Here is a 14,274-nt window from a genome sequence, read left to right on the forward strand (position 1 = left end):
AGTTAAGCAGCGTCGAGCGCATAGAGTACTTGGGAATACTGCGTGCCGTTGGCTTTTTCACTTTTGTTTCCTCTTTCAAATTCCACCAGATATGAAAAAAGCAAACATATCTTCTTTTTTGTTATTGTTTTATAAAGATGAAAGTTAATTAAATTTAAATTATTAACTAGCACTCTCGGCAACGGCCATATCACGCTGAATACACCGGTTCTCGTCCGATAACCGAAGTTAAGCAGCGTCGAGCGCAGTTACTACTTGGGAGGGAGACCACTTAGGAACACTGCGTGCCGTTGGCTTTTTCACTTTTTTTTCCTCTTTTAAATTTTAATAGTTATGAAAAAAGCAAACACGTTTTCTATTTGTAATTGTTTTAAAATGATTAAGGTTAATTTTTCTCACTTAATTTAAATTCGAATTATTAACTAGCACTCTCGGCAACGGCCATATCACGCTGAAAACACCGGTTCACGTCCGATCACCGAAGTAAAGCAGCGTCGAGCGCATACAGTACTTGGGAATACTGCGTGCCGTTTGCTTTTTCACTTTTGTTTCCTCTTTTAAATTCCACCAGATATGAAAAAAGCAAACATATCTTCTTTTTGTTATTGTTTTATAAAGATGAAGGTTAATTTGTCTCACTTAATTTAAATTCGAATTATTAACTAGCACTCTCGGCAACGGCCATATCACGCTGAACACACCGGTTCTCGTCCGATAACCGAAGTTAAGCAGCGTCGATCGCAGTCAGTACTTGGGAGGGCGACCACTTAGGAACACTGCGTGCCGTTAGCTTTTTCACTTTTTTTTTCTCTTTTAAATTCCAATAGATATGAAAAAAGCAAACATATTTTCTTTTTGTTATTGTTTGAAAAAGATGAAGGTTAATTTGTCTCACTTAATTTAAATTCGAATTATTATCTAGCACTCTCGGCAACGGCCATATCACGCTGAGAACACCGGTTCTCGTCCGATCGCCGACGTTAGCAGCGTCGAGCGCAGTCAGTACTTGGGAATACTGCGTGCCGTTTGCGTTTTCACTTTTTTTCCTCTTTTAAATTCCAATAGATATGAAAAACAAACATATTTTCTTTTTGTTATTGTTTGAAAAAGATGAAGGTTAATTTGTCTCACTTAATTTAAATTCGAATTATTATCTAGCACTCTCGGCAACGGCCATATCACGCTGAGAACACCAGTTCTCGTCCGATCGCCGACGTTAGCATTGTCGAGCGCAGTCAGTACTTGGGAATACTGCGTGCCGTTTGCTTTTTTCACTTTAGTTTCCTCTTTCAAATTCCACCAGATATGAAAAAAGCAAACAAATCTTCTTTTAGTTATTGTTTTATAAAGATGAAAGTTAATTAAATTCAAATTATTAACTAGCACTCTCGGCAACGGCCATATCACGCTGAATACACCGATTCTCGTCCGATAACCGAAGTTAAGCAGCGTCGAGCGCAGTCATTACTTGGGAGGGAGACCACTTAGGAACACTGCGTGCCGTTGGCTTTTTCACTTTTTTTTCCTCTTTTAAATTCCAATAGATATGAAAAAAGCAAACATATTTTCTTTTTGTTATTGTTTGAAAAAGATGAAGGTTAATTTGTCTCACTTAATTTAAATTCGAATTATTATCTAGCACTCTCGGCAACGGCCATATCACGCTGAGAACACCGGATCTCGTCCGATCGCCGACGTTAGCAGCGTCGAGCGCAGTCAGTACTTGGGAATACTGCGTGCCGTTTGCTTTTTTCACTTTTGTTTCCTCTTTCAAATTCCACCAGATATGAAAAAAGCAAACAAATCTTCTTTTAGTTATTGTTTTATAAAGAAGAAAGTTAATTAAATTCAAATTATTAACTAGCACTCTCGGCAACGGCCATATCACGCTGAATACACCGGTTCTCGTCAGATAACCGTAGTTAAGCAGCGTCGAGCGCAGTCACTACTTGGGAGGGAGACCACTTAGGAACACTGCGTGCCGTTGGCTTTTTCACTTTTTTTTCCTCTTCTAAATTTTAATAGATATGAACAAGTTGGGAAAACCAAAATATTACCTCTCCGAGTCAAGACGACTACTTACAAACTTATTTACACAGATATGGAAATGTTTCTTAAGTTAAAATTTATGAAATATTAAGCAGTATACAAAGCATAGCAAATATACTGTAAATCAGACGACATTTTACATCCAATAATGATATACTTGTACACATTAAAATCATCCGATGGGGGAAAAACGGGAAATGAAGACAAAAAACTTTGGAGGGATATTACCTTAACGTGTTTGTAAAGGCCCAATTTTCTACTCCTCAACTGTATGCCCTCTATGTTCAAAGCCATACTCACAACAGGGTTGCCATGTAAACACTATCCTCTCGTTTCACCTCAACGATTTTCTTAGTTTTGTCAACAAGACTGTTAACGTTACATAACACTACGCGTTTTACGTCACGTTATCCAAAAAGCCGACTATTTTCTTTGAAGACCGCGCTAGCTCAGCGCTGAGCACCCGACGTCAAAGTTCATAAACAAAATCCGGTTACATAGGACACTGTTCACAGCGCTGGGGTCTGCTGAACGCGGCCCAGATATCCACCATGATTATAAAATTTAAGCCTAATTATTTAAAAGTGTATTTAACTTTCGGCTCACTCTGAACCGTTATTGTCTCTGCATTACAGAAACGAAAACCAAGCGTTTACTTTTTGGTTCACTAGGCCTATTGACAAATAAAAGTTCATTTGACCAACATAGTAGCGTTGTGCTTGTATTCACTTTAGAAAGGATTATGCTATAAACAGATCTAGTATAGCTTAAGTAATATATAAACATCCATTTTAAATAATTATATTTAAAAAAATCTTTGGAATATCAAAATGAAATAGAGCTTTAAAGCTACAAAAGTACTAAATGCATCATAATTACGAAAAATATTTCCACATATTCACTTTATATTAAGGATAAAGGGGATATTATGGTTCTGTAGGATATCTTTACACATCAAAACAAAACGAACTTCTAACGCAGCGCACTACTGTAACAACGGACGGACACACACAGACAAAAACATAGGCTGCTTTTTAACTCTTTCCGTATTAATTTTGAATTGAGAAACAAGATTATCTTAAATATTATAATAAATATAATTAATATTTAACATTTTCTTCGTTAGTTATTCGCCTTATTGAACGTTACATCGTTTTAAAAAAGAACAATTAAACATTCTTGAGAGACTTGACTAATATTGGCGTTTGAAATGAAGCATACGCCGGTTGCTTCGCCTTACTAAAATAGGTAGTATATAAGGGTTTCGAATCGCAACTATGGATAAGAACAGCGCAATTGCGTGAACCTTTGGTGGAAGCCCCACCTTAGGGAGGCCGGACGTTTCTCGTAACCCTGGCCGATCGCCGCGTATGTCTTAACCTTAACGATGATGATGGAGTAGAAGCCAGGTGTGCAGACTGGTGTCCATGTGGGATGGACCAAAACAATGACCAGAAGATGGTGGTGTGTAGAAACCAGTATTCCCAAGTACTGTATGCGCTCGACGCTGCTTAACTTCGGTGATCGGACGTGAACCGGTGTTTTCAGCGTGATATGGCCGTTGCCGAGAGTGCTAGTTAATAATTCGAATTTAAATTAAGTGAGACAAATTAACCTTCAACATTTTAAAACAATAACAAAAAGAAAACATGTTTGCTTTTTTCATATCTATTAAAATTTAAATGGGGAAGAAAAATTAAAAAAGCCAACGGCACGCAGTGTTCCTAAGTGGTCTCCCTCCCAAGTAGTGACTGCGCTCGACGCTGCTTAACTTCGGTTATCGGACGAGAACCGGTGTATTCAGCGTGATATGGCCGTTGCCGAGAGTGCTAGTTAATAATTTGAATTTAATTAACTTTCATCATTATAAAACAATAACAAAAAGAAGATATGTTTGTTTTTTTCATATCTGGTAGAATTTGAAAGTGGAAACAAAAGTGAAAAAGCAAACGGCACGCAGTATTCCCAAGTACTGACTGCGCTCGACGCTGCTAACGTCGGCGATCGGACGAGAACCGGTGTTCTCAGCGTGATATGGCCGTTGCCGAGAGTGCTAGATAATAATTCGAATTTAAATTAAGTGAGACAAATTAACCTTCATCTTTTTCAAACAATAACAAAAAGAAAATATGTTTGCTTTTTTCATATCTATTGGAATTTAAAAGAGGAAAAAATAGTGAAAAAGCTAACGGCACGCAGTGTTCCTAAGTGGTCGCCCTCCCAAGTACTGACTGCGCTCGACGCTGCTTAACTTTGGTTATCGGACGAGAACTGGTGTATTCAGCGTGATATGGCCGTTGCCGAGAGTGCTAGTTAATAATTTGAATTTAATTAACCTTCATCTTTATAAAACAATAACAAAAAGAAGATATGTTTGCTTTTTTCATATCTGGTGGAATTTAAAAGAGGAAACAAAAGTGAAAAAACAAACGGCACGCAGTATTCCCAAGTACTGTATGCGCTCGACGCTGCTAACGTCGGCGATCGGACGAGAACCGGTGTTCTCAGCGTGATATGGCCGTTGCCGAGAGTGCTAGATAATAATTCGAATTTAAATTAAGTGAGACAAATTAACCTTCATCTTTTTCAAACAATAACAAAAAGAAAATATGTTTGCTTTTTTCATATCTATTGGAATTTAAAAGAGGAAAAAAAAGTGAAAAAGCTAACGGCACGCAGTGTTCCTAAGTGGTCGCCCTCCCAAGTACTGACTGCGCTCGACGCTGCTTAACTTTGGTTATCGGACGAGAACTGGTGTATTCAGCGTGATATGGCCGTTGCCGAGAGTGCTAGTTAATAATTTGAATTTAATTAACCTTCATCTTTATAAAACAATAACAAAAAGAAGATATGTTTGCTTTTTTCATATCTGGTGGAATTTAAAAGAGGAAACAAAAGTGAAAAAACAAACGGCACGCAGTATTCCCAAGTACTGTATGCGCTCGACGCTGCTAACGTCGGCGATCGGACGAGAACCGGTGTTCTCAGCGTGATATGGCCGTTGCCGAGAGTGCTAGATAATAATTCGAATTTAATTTAAGTGAGACAAATTAACCTTCATCTTTTTCAAACAATAACAAAAAGAAAATATGTTTGCTTTTTTCATATCTATTGGAATTTAAAAGAGGAAAAAAAAGTGAAAAAGCTAACGGCACGCAGTGTTCCTAAGTGGTCGCCCTTACAAGTACTGACTGCGCTCGACGCTGCTTAACTTTGGTTATCGGACGAGAACCGGTGAATTCAGCGTGATATGGCCGTTGCCGAGAGCTACGACATTGAGCTACGACAAACAAGGGCCGAGATATTAAGCAAAATGTTCGCCAACTTTGGTATCGTCTCACTTATTTTTATTATGTTACTTATGATTTTTGCACTAAACTTTGGAGGCTCATAACTCTTGTTCTACAAGAGATACTGGGATCTCCTTTGGAAATGTTATAGTACTCTTTGCTCCCCATACAAGGATACTTTAAACTTGAGGCTACCTCAATATCGTCGTCAACTTATTTTTTGTCTCACTTATAGTTAGAAGGTTACTTTTGATTTTTGAAAATAAACTTTGCAGGCTCGTAACTCTGGTTCTACCAGAGATACGGGGATGTAAATAATGTGACCTTGACACAAATGTTCGGATAATTATAAAGGTCTTTGCATGTTCCAAGCAAAAAAAAAACTTCGCGGTTTCGAACCTGTGGCCTTCCGGGAGTGAGGCGGATGCGATAACGGCTACACTAAAGATATGTTATTATTTTTAATCGAAGGAACAGGGTCAAGTAATTAAGCAATACGTGAACAAACAAACCCCTCCATAGAAAATGCATTAGACTATACTTTGCAAGGCCCATAACTCTGTGTCTACTAGAGATACCGGGATGTCCTTAGGATATGTTATAGTCCAATTTGTCATTCATCTAACCATACTAAAAACTTTGGGCTACGACAAACAGGGGCCGTGTACTTAAGCGAAACGTAAAGAAACAAACCCCCTCCATAGGAAATGAGTTAGACTATACTTTGCAGGCTCGTAACTCTGTTTCCACTGAAGATACGGGGATGTCCTTTGAGTATGTTATAGTCCAATTTGTCCCCCATCTAACCATACTAAAAACATTGAGTTACGACAAACAGGGGCCGAGTAATTAAGCTAAACGTAAACAAACAACCCGTCCTTAGGAAATGCATTAGACTTTACTTTGCAGGCCCATAACTCTGTGTCTACAAGAGATACGGGGATGTCCTTAGGATATGTTATAGGCCAAATTGTCCCCCATCTAACCATACTAAAAACATTGAGCTACGACAAACAAGGGCCGAGATATTAAGCAAAATGTTCGTCAACTTTGGTATCGTCTCACTTATTTTTATTATGTTTCTTATGATTTTTGCACTAAACTTTGGAGGCTCATAACTCTTGTTCTACAAGAGATACTGGGATCTCCTTTGGAAATGTTATAGTACTCTTCGCTCCCCATACAAGGATACTTTAAACTTGAGGCTACCTCAATATCGTCGTCAACTTATTTTTTGTCTCACTTATTGTTAGAAGGTTACTTTTGATTTTTGAAAATAAACTTTGCAGGCTCGTAACTCTGGTTCTACCAGAGATACGGGGATGTAAATAATGTGACCTTGACACAAATGTTCGGATAATTATAAAGGTCTTTGCATGTTCCAAGCAAAAAGAAAAAACTTCGCGGTTTCGAACCTGTGGCCTTCCGGGAGTGAGGCGGATGCGATAACGGCTACACTAAAGATATGTTATTATTTTTAATCGAAGGAACAGGGTCAAGTAATTAAGCAATACGTGAACAAACAAACCCCTCCATAGAAAATGCATTAGACTATACTTTGCAAGGCCCATAACTCTGTGTCTACTACACTGTTAAAAAAAATGGAACTGTTTGACACCTTTAGAGGTGTTTCCTAATGCATCCCCAGCAGCACCCCTATTGGTGTTTAAAAGCACCATTCGAGAGGATGTCAATACGCACCTTTGAAAACGGTGCGAAATAATACCTTCTCTGAAGGTGCTTTTTATATCCTGTGAGGTGTTTTAATCACTTTGAATAGCGGTGTATATTAATACCAGAAAAAGTGTTAATAAACCCTTTAAGAAAAGGTCTTTTTGAGACTAATTTGGTGTTTTTAAATTCCATTGACGTTGGTGCTTTTTAATTCTTGTTAGGTTTAAACCATCACCCTAAATAGAGGATTATAATTATACCAGAAAGGTGTCTATAGACTCTGTAAATGGTGTTTTTTGAAATTATTTTTTTCAAAATACATGAGTTACCATAGATTAGTCTTTCAAAATAGCTGCTCAAATCCAGTGAATTAAGGGTAAACGTTTTTTCTGTTGTAAGCCTTATTGAACCGTGTAAGAATTGATGCGTGTTAAATGGTTACGTTTAACCTTTACTGTATATCCTCAATAGTTCTATTTAAGGACCTGATTTACATCATTTAAATGTGTATTTAATTTTCGGCTCACTGTGAACCGTCAAGACCTCCTCAAAGACACACGAATTCAAGGAACCAATCCAAACAACGCTTACCAAAACATTTAGAAGAAACATTTAGTGAAACTAGGAGAGTTTAATTTCATGTTAACACTGTATATAAATGTAGTAAAGCTGAATTAAAAAGTAAACACCAAATTTGATATATTAATATAAAAGATCTTCTTGGAATATTGAAATGAAACAGAGCTTTATAGCTACAAAACTACTTAAAGAATTGTAATGCCAAAACATACTTAACATATTTTCATTTAATATTCTACAATAAGAATATGTTATGGTTTTGATAGATATAATTTTATCATACTCGTGATATGCGTGTAGTGTTTCGACTCAGATGCAATCTTCATTACTCGTTCTATATAAACTTTCACTTGTGTCGTTCCGAAGAAAGAAAATTATCTTAAATATTTAAATAAATATAAATGATATTAATGTTTTTAATCGTCAGTATTTTTGCTTAATTCTAGTTAAGTGGTTTTAAGAACGTTATTCATAAAATGATTTTAAACATAGCTATTGTTGACGTTTGACTTCTAGCGTAAACCGTTTTCACAATTTTTGGCAATTTAGGGTATATAAGGCGATTGATTCATAAATGATAGGAATAAGCGCTATTGCGTGAACCTTAATTTGGTCGAAGCCCTGCCATTGGGAGGCTGGTCGTTTCTCGTAACTTAAGCCGATCGCGCGTACATCTTAATCCCAACGATGATAATGGAGTAGAAGCCAATGTTTCAGATTGGCGTGTATGTGTTATACCATGAGTTAATAATATGTTATCTCCCTATAAGTTACTCAGGCAATTCATTTTTATACTCCAGCGTTTTCTCCCGCGCCGCCGGCTTCCCAATTATATGCGACGCTCTGCGGCCGCCACGTGAACGAAAATCTTATTTACTCTTCTTTCCGGTTTTTCCCCGGAAGCGCGTGTAGTGGAAGCTAGCCAATGATATCGGAGCTATTTAAGCAGCCGAATATTTCGCTCAGTAGCCTCGGTTATGAAAACAGTTACGAGATCAGTGGATTGGATTTAGCTCAGTTGTGTATTTTTCTGGTTTCAAGTCACAATAACAACTCTTATCTTTAGCATTCTTTATCAATATCGGCAAATTCCATGGAGTTCCTGCATTTTTTTGTCTCAGTACTGACACAAACGCCATGATTTAATGTTAAATTGTTAAAACATAAACATTCACGACTAAAACACTCCCTCGGTGAAAAAGCAGCCTACGACTCGAGGTCGATTAACCGTGCGAGCGGGATTTTTTTTTTCGACTAGAGAGAGCGCAACATTCGGATTTTTTCCCGCGCGGGCGAAATGGGAAGAAATCGCTGGATACGTTACGCCTATAGAGCCTGAGTAACTAATAGGGAGCTAACATATTATTAACTCATGGTTATACACAGAAGACTATATGATGGTGTTGTCAGAAGACAATAAGTACAGATTGGCGTGTATGTGGTATATACCATTAGAAAAACAAGTGTGGAGATAGCGTAATGAAGTAGAACTTTTACCTCTTTCCGAGTGACTGGGCGTGTCTGTGTGTCTGTCTGTCACCGCGTTCGCAGTTGGCAAATCGAAGCAAACGTGTTCGTAGTTTCCGGAACGCGTTCGCAGTATACAGAAATTCGGAAAATATTACTTCGTTGCAATATCCATCTCATTTAACGTCAATCATTAACTATCCGTTACACCTTCATCTGCTGTCTAACAACCAATTGTTTCACCCAATGCTAACCGGTATTTAATGGTTTCTAAAAACAACACCATGCACTAGTCTTTCGTTTACACCACATATGCCACAAGTGAGACATGAGAAACGTCTAGCCTCCTAATGGCAGAGCTTCCACCAAAGGTTGACGCAATTGCGCATTTCTTATCTCTTAGTGTGAATCAATCACCTTATATACCCAAAATTTACAAATGTTCTGATATAGGTGTTTCCTAGAAGTATAACTTTATATATAGCTATGTTTAAAATTATTTTAGGAATTAAATTTCTTAAACCGACCTAACTATAATTAACGTAAACTACTGTCAATTAAAATAATTCATATTACTTATATTTATTTAATTATTTAAGATAAACTTCTTTCTTTGGAATGACAAAAAACAGAGTTTATTTAGAACGAGTAATGAAGATTGCATCTGAATCGAGACACAACACGCATATCAAAGTTAATATAAAGCGAGTAGGATGATAAGATCTCTTACAAAACGATAACATTTACTTTTTGCAGAATATTAAATGGAAATATTTTAAATACTTTTCGGCATTACGATTCTTTTAGTAGTTGTGTAGCTATAAAGCTTTGTTTCATCTCAGACACACAGATACGTCCAGTGTAATACCTCTCCGTGACGTCATCGTCACTCGGAGAGAGAAAAACCTGTGTCAAGGGGAAATTCAAGTGATAATATTATTAATTACTCTAATTCCAAGACATTCCAGCATATTGAACTCTTCGAGAATTATTTTCCAATGATTGAAAAATCAAAATAAGTATAAATTCCTTCAAATATTAGAATAAGCTAGTCCCAAGAAATGTTAAATAATTAAGATTTTTAAAATCTTTGGGTTATTTTTAGGATGCTTAACTATGCAGGTAGAATTAGTAGATTATTTCCCTCTAAGCTCATATCAATAACCTTTCACTTAAAAAAAACCCCATATCAGCTAAAAATGTGTAAAAATAAGCCCAAAGGTGCTTATTCGCACCATTCGAACAGATTAATATTAAAAACACTACTTCCGTCTAAAAAACAATTTAATAAGGGTCAATTAACACCTAAAGGTGTGTCTACATACCAGTGAATCACCATTTCCTTAAAAAATACCTTAAAAGAGTCAACTAGCACCTTTTTACGGAGAAAACACCATCTCAGTTAAAAAACACTCCAAAAAGAGTGTATAAACACCTCAAGGTATTTTCAAACACCCATGAAACACCTTTTTTTCTAACAGTGTAGAGATACCGGGATGTCCTTAGGATATGTTATAGTCCAATTTGTCATTCATCTAACCATACTAAAAACTTTGGGCTACGAAAAACAGGGGCCGAGTACTTAAGCGAAACGTAAAGAAACAACCCGTCCTTAGAAAATGCATTAGACTATACTTTGCAGGCCCATAACTCTGTGTCTACTAGAGATACGGGGATGTCCTTAGGATGTGTTATAGTCCAAATTGTCACCCATCTAACCATACTAAAAACATTGAGCTACGACAAACAAGGGCCGAGATATTAAGCAAAATGTTCGTCAACTTTGGTATCGTCTCACTTATTTTTATTATGTTACTTATGATTTTTGCACTAAACTTTGGAGGCTCATAACTCTTGTTCTACAAGAGATACTGGGATCTCCTTTGGAAATGTTATAGTACTCTTTGCTCCCCATACCAGGATACTTTAAACTTGAGGCTACCTCAATATCGTCGTCAACTTATTTTTTGTCTCACTTATTGTTAGAAGGTTACTTTTGATTTTTGAAAATAAACTTTGCAGGCTCGTAACTCTGGTTCTACCATAGATACGGGGATGTAAATAATGTGACCTTGACACAAATGTTCGGATAATTATAAAGGTCTTTGCATGTTCCAAGCAAAAAAAAAAACTTCGCGGTTTCGAACCTGTGGCCTTCCGGGAGTGAGGCGGATGCGATAACCGCTACACTAAAGATATGTTATTATTTTTAATCGAAAGAACAGGGTCAAGTAATTAAGCAATACGTGAACAAACAAACCCCTCCATAGAAAATGCATTAGACTATACTTTGCAAGGCCCATAACTCTGTATCTACTAGAGATACCGGGATGTCCTTAGGATATGTTATAGTCCAATTTGTCATTCATCTAACCATACTAAAAACTTTGGGCTACGACAAACAGGGGCCGTGTACTTAAGCGAAACGTAAAGAAACAAACCCCCTCCATAGGAAATGAGTTAGACTATACTTTGCAGGCTCGTAACTCTGTTTCCACTGAAGATACGGGGATGTCCTTTGAGTATGTTATAGTCCAATTTGTCCCCCATCTAACCATACTAAAAACATTGAGTTACGACAAACAGGGGCCGAGTAATTAAGCTAAACGTAAACAAACAACCCGTCCTTAGGAAATGCATTAGACTATACTTTGCAGGCCCATAACTCTGTGTCTACAAGAGATACGGGGATGTCCTTAGGATATGTTATAGGCCAAATTGTCCCCCATCTAACCATACTAAAAACATTGAGCTACGACAAACAAGGGCCGAGATATTAAGCAAAATGTTCGTCAACTTTGGTATCGTCTCACTTATTTTTATTATGTTTCTTATGATTTTTGCACTAAACTTTGGAGGCTCATAACTCTTGTTCTACAAGAGATACTGGGATCTCCTTTGGAAATGTTATAGTACTCTTTGCTCCCCATACAAGGATACTTTAAACTTGAGGCTACCTCAATATCGTCGTCAACTTATTTTTTGTCTCACTTATTGTTAGAAGGTTACTTTTGATTTTTGAAAATAAACTTTGCAGGCTCGTAACTCTGGTTCTACCAGAGATACGGGGATGTAAATAATGTGACCTTGACACAAATGTTCGGATAACTATAAAGGTCTTTGCATGTTCCAAGCAAAAAAAAAAAACTTCGCGGTTTCGAACCTGTGGCCTTCCGGGAGTGAGGCGGATGCGATAACCGCTACACTAAATATATGTTATTATTTTTAATCGAAAGAACAGGGTCAAGTAATTAAGCAATACGTGAACAAACAAACCCCTCCATAGAAAATGCATTAGACTATACTTTGCAGGCTCGTAACTCTGTTTCTACTGGAGATACGGGGATGTCCTTTGAGTATGTTATAGTCCAATTTGTCCCCCATCTAACCATACTAAAAACATTGAGCTACGACAAACAGTAGTCGAGTAATTAAGCTAATCGTAAGCAAACAAACCCCTCCATAGGAAATACATTAGACTGAATTCTGGAGGCTCGTAACTCTGGTTCTACCAGAGATACGGGGATGTAAATAATGTGACCTTGACACAAATGTTCGGATAATTATAAAAAAAAACTTCGCGGTTTCGAACCTGTGGCCTTCCGGGAGTGAGGCGGATGCGATAACCGCTACACTAAAGATATGTTATTATTTTTAATCGAAAGAACAGGGTCAAGTAATTAAGCAAAACGTGAACAAACAAACTCCTCCATAGGAAATGAGTTAGACTATACTTTGCAGGCTCGTAACTCTGTTTCTACTGGAGATACGGGGATGTCCTTTGAGTATGTTATAGTACAATTTGTCCCCCATCTAACCATACTAAAAACATTGAGCTACGACAAACAAGGGCCGAGATATTAAGCAAAATGTTCGTCAACTTTGGTATCGTCTCACTTATTTTTATTATGTTACTTATGATTTTTGCACTAAACTTTGGAGGCTCATAACTCTTGTTCTACAAGAGATACTGGGATCTCCTACACTAAAGATATGTTATTATTTTTAATCGAAAGAACAGGGTCAAGTAATTAAGCAATACGTGAACAAACAAACCCCTCCATAGAAAATGCATTAGACTATACTTTGCAGGCTCGTAACTCTGTTTCTACTGGAGATACGAGGATGTCCTTTGAGTATGTTATAGTCCAATTTGTCCCCCATCTAACCATACTAAAAACATTGAGCTACGACAAACAAGGGCCGAGATATTAAGCAAAATGTTCGTCAACTTTGGTATCGTCTCACTTATTTTTATTATGTTACTTATGATTTTTGCACTAAACTTTGGAGGCTCATAACTCTTGTTCTACAAGAGATACTGGGATCTCCTTTGGATATGTTATAGTTATCTTTGCTCCCCATACAAGGATACTTTAAACTTGAGGCTAACTCAATATCGTCGTCAACTTATTTTTTGTCTCACTTATTGTTAGAAGGTTACTTTTGATTTTTGAAAATAAAGTTTGCAGGCTCGTAACTCTGTTTCTACTGGAGATACCGGGATGTCCTTAGGATATGTTATAGTCCAATCTGTCCTTCATCTAACCATACTAAAAACTTTGGGCTACGACAAACAGGGGCCGAGTACTTAAGCAAAACGTAAAGAAACAAACCCCCTCCATAGGAAATGAGTTAGACTATACTTTGCAGGCTCGTAACTCTGTTTCTACTGGAGATACGGGGATGTCCTTTGAGTATTTTATAGTCCAATTTGTCCCCCATCTAACCATACTAAAAACATTGAGCTACGACAAACAGGGGCCGAGTAATTAAGCTAAACGTAAACAAACAACCCGTCAATAGGAAATGCATTAGACTATACTTTGCAGGCCCATAACTCTGTGTCTACAAGAGATACGGGGATGTCCTTAGGATTGGATATAGTCCAAATAGTCCCCCATCTAACCATACTAAAAACATTGAGCTACGACAAACAAGGGCCGAGATATTAAGCAAAATGTTCGTCAACTTTGGTATCGTCTCACTTATTTTTATTATGATACTTATGATTTTTGCACTAAACTTTGGAGGCTCATAACTCTTGTTCTACAAGAGATACTGGGATCTCCTTTGGATATGTTATAGTACTCTTTGCTCCCCATACAAGGATACTTTAAACTTGAGGCTACCTCAATATCGTCGTCAACTTATTTTTTGTCTCACTTACTGTTAGAAGGTTACTTTTGATTTTTGAAAATAAACTTTGCAGGCT

At 37.3% G+C, this 14,274-nt stretch overlaps 8 pseudogenes; 4 read left to right on the plus strand and 4 right to left on the minus strand.

Annotated features, from left to right (window-relative positions):
* Positions 1 to 177: 177 nt before the first annotated feature.
* Positions 178 to 296, plus strand: LOC149650192 (5S ribosomal RNA; annotated as a pseudogene).
* Positions 297 to 673: 377 nt separating this feature from the next.
* Positions 674 to 792, plus strand: LOC149650193 (5S ribosomal RNA; annotated as a pseudogene).
* A 598-nt stretch (positions 793 to 1,390) lies between these two features.
* Positions 1,391 to 1,509, plus strand: LOC149650194 (5S ribosomal RNA; annotated as a pseudogene).
* Positions 1,510 to 1,871: 362 nt separating this feature from the next.
* Positions 1,872 to 1,990, plus strand: LOC149650195 (5S ribosomal RNA; annotated as a pseudogene).
* Positions 1,991 to 3,752: 1,762 nt separating this feature from the next.
* On the minus strand, positions 3,753 to 3,871 carry LOC149650196 (5S ribosomal RNA; annotated as a pseudogene).
* A 361-nt stretch (positions 3,872 to 4,232) lies between these two features.
* LOC149650197 (5S ribosomal RNA) lies at positions 4,233 to 4,351 on the minus strand (annotated as a pseudogene).
* Positions 4,352 to 4,712: 361 nt separating this feature from the next.
* LOC149650198 (5S ribosomal RNA) lies at positions 4,713 to 4,831 on the minus strand (annotated as a pseudogene).
* Positions 4,832 to 5,192: 361 nt separating this feature from the next.
* Positions 5,193 to 5,311, minus strand: LOC149650199 (5S ribosomal RNA; annotated as a pseudogene).
* Positions 5,312 to 14,274: the final 8,963 nt, after the last annotated feature.

The sequence above is a fragment of the Phalangium opilio genome, unplaced genomic scaffold (genome assembly GCF_054372755.1).
Source record: "Phalangium opilio isolate 3A_F unplaced genomic scaffold, DU_Popi_V2 ptg000087l_1, whole genome shotgun sequence".
NCBI classification, from domain to species: Eukaryota; Metazoa; Arthropoda; class Arachnida; order Opiliones; family Phalangiidae; genus Phalangium; species Phalangium opilio.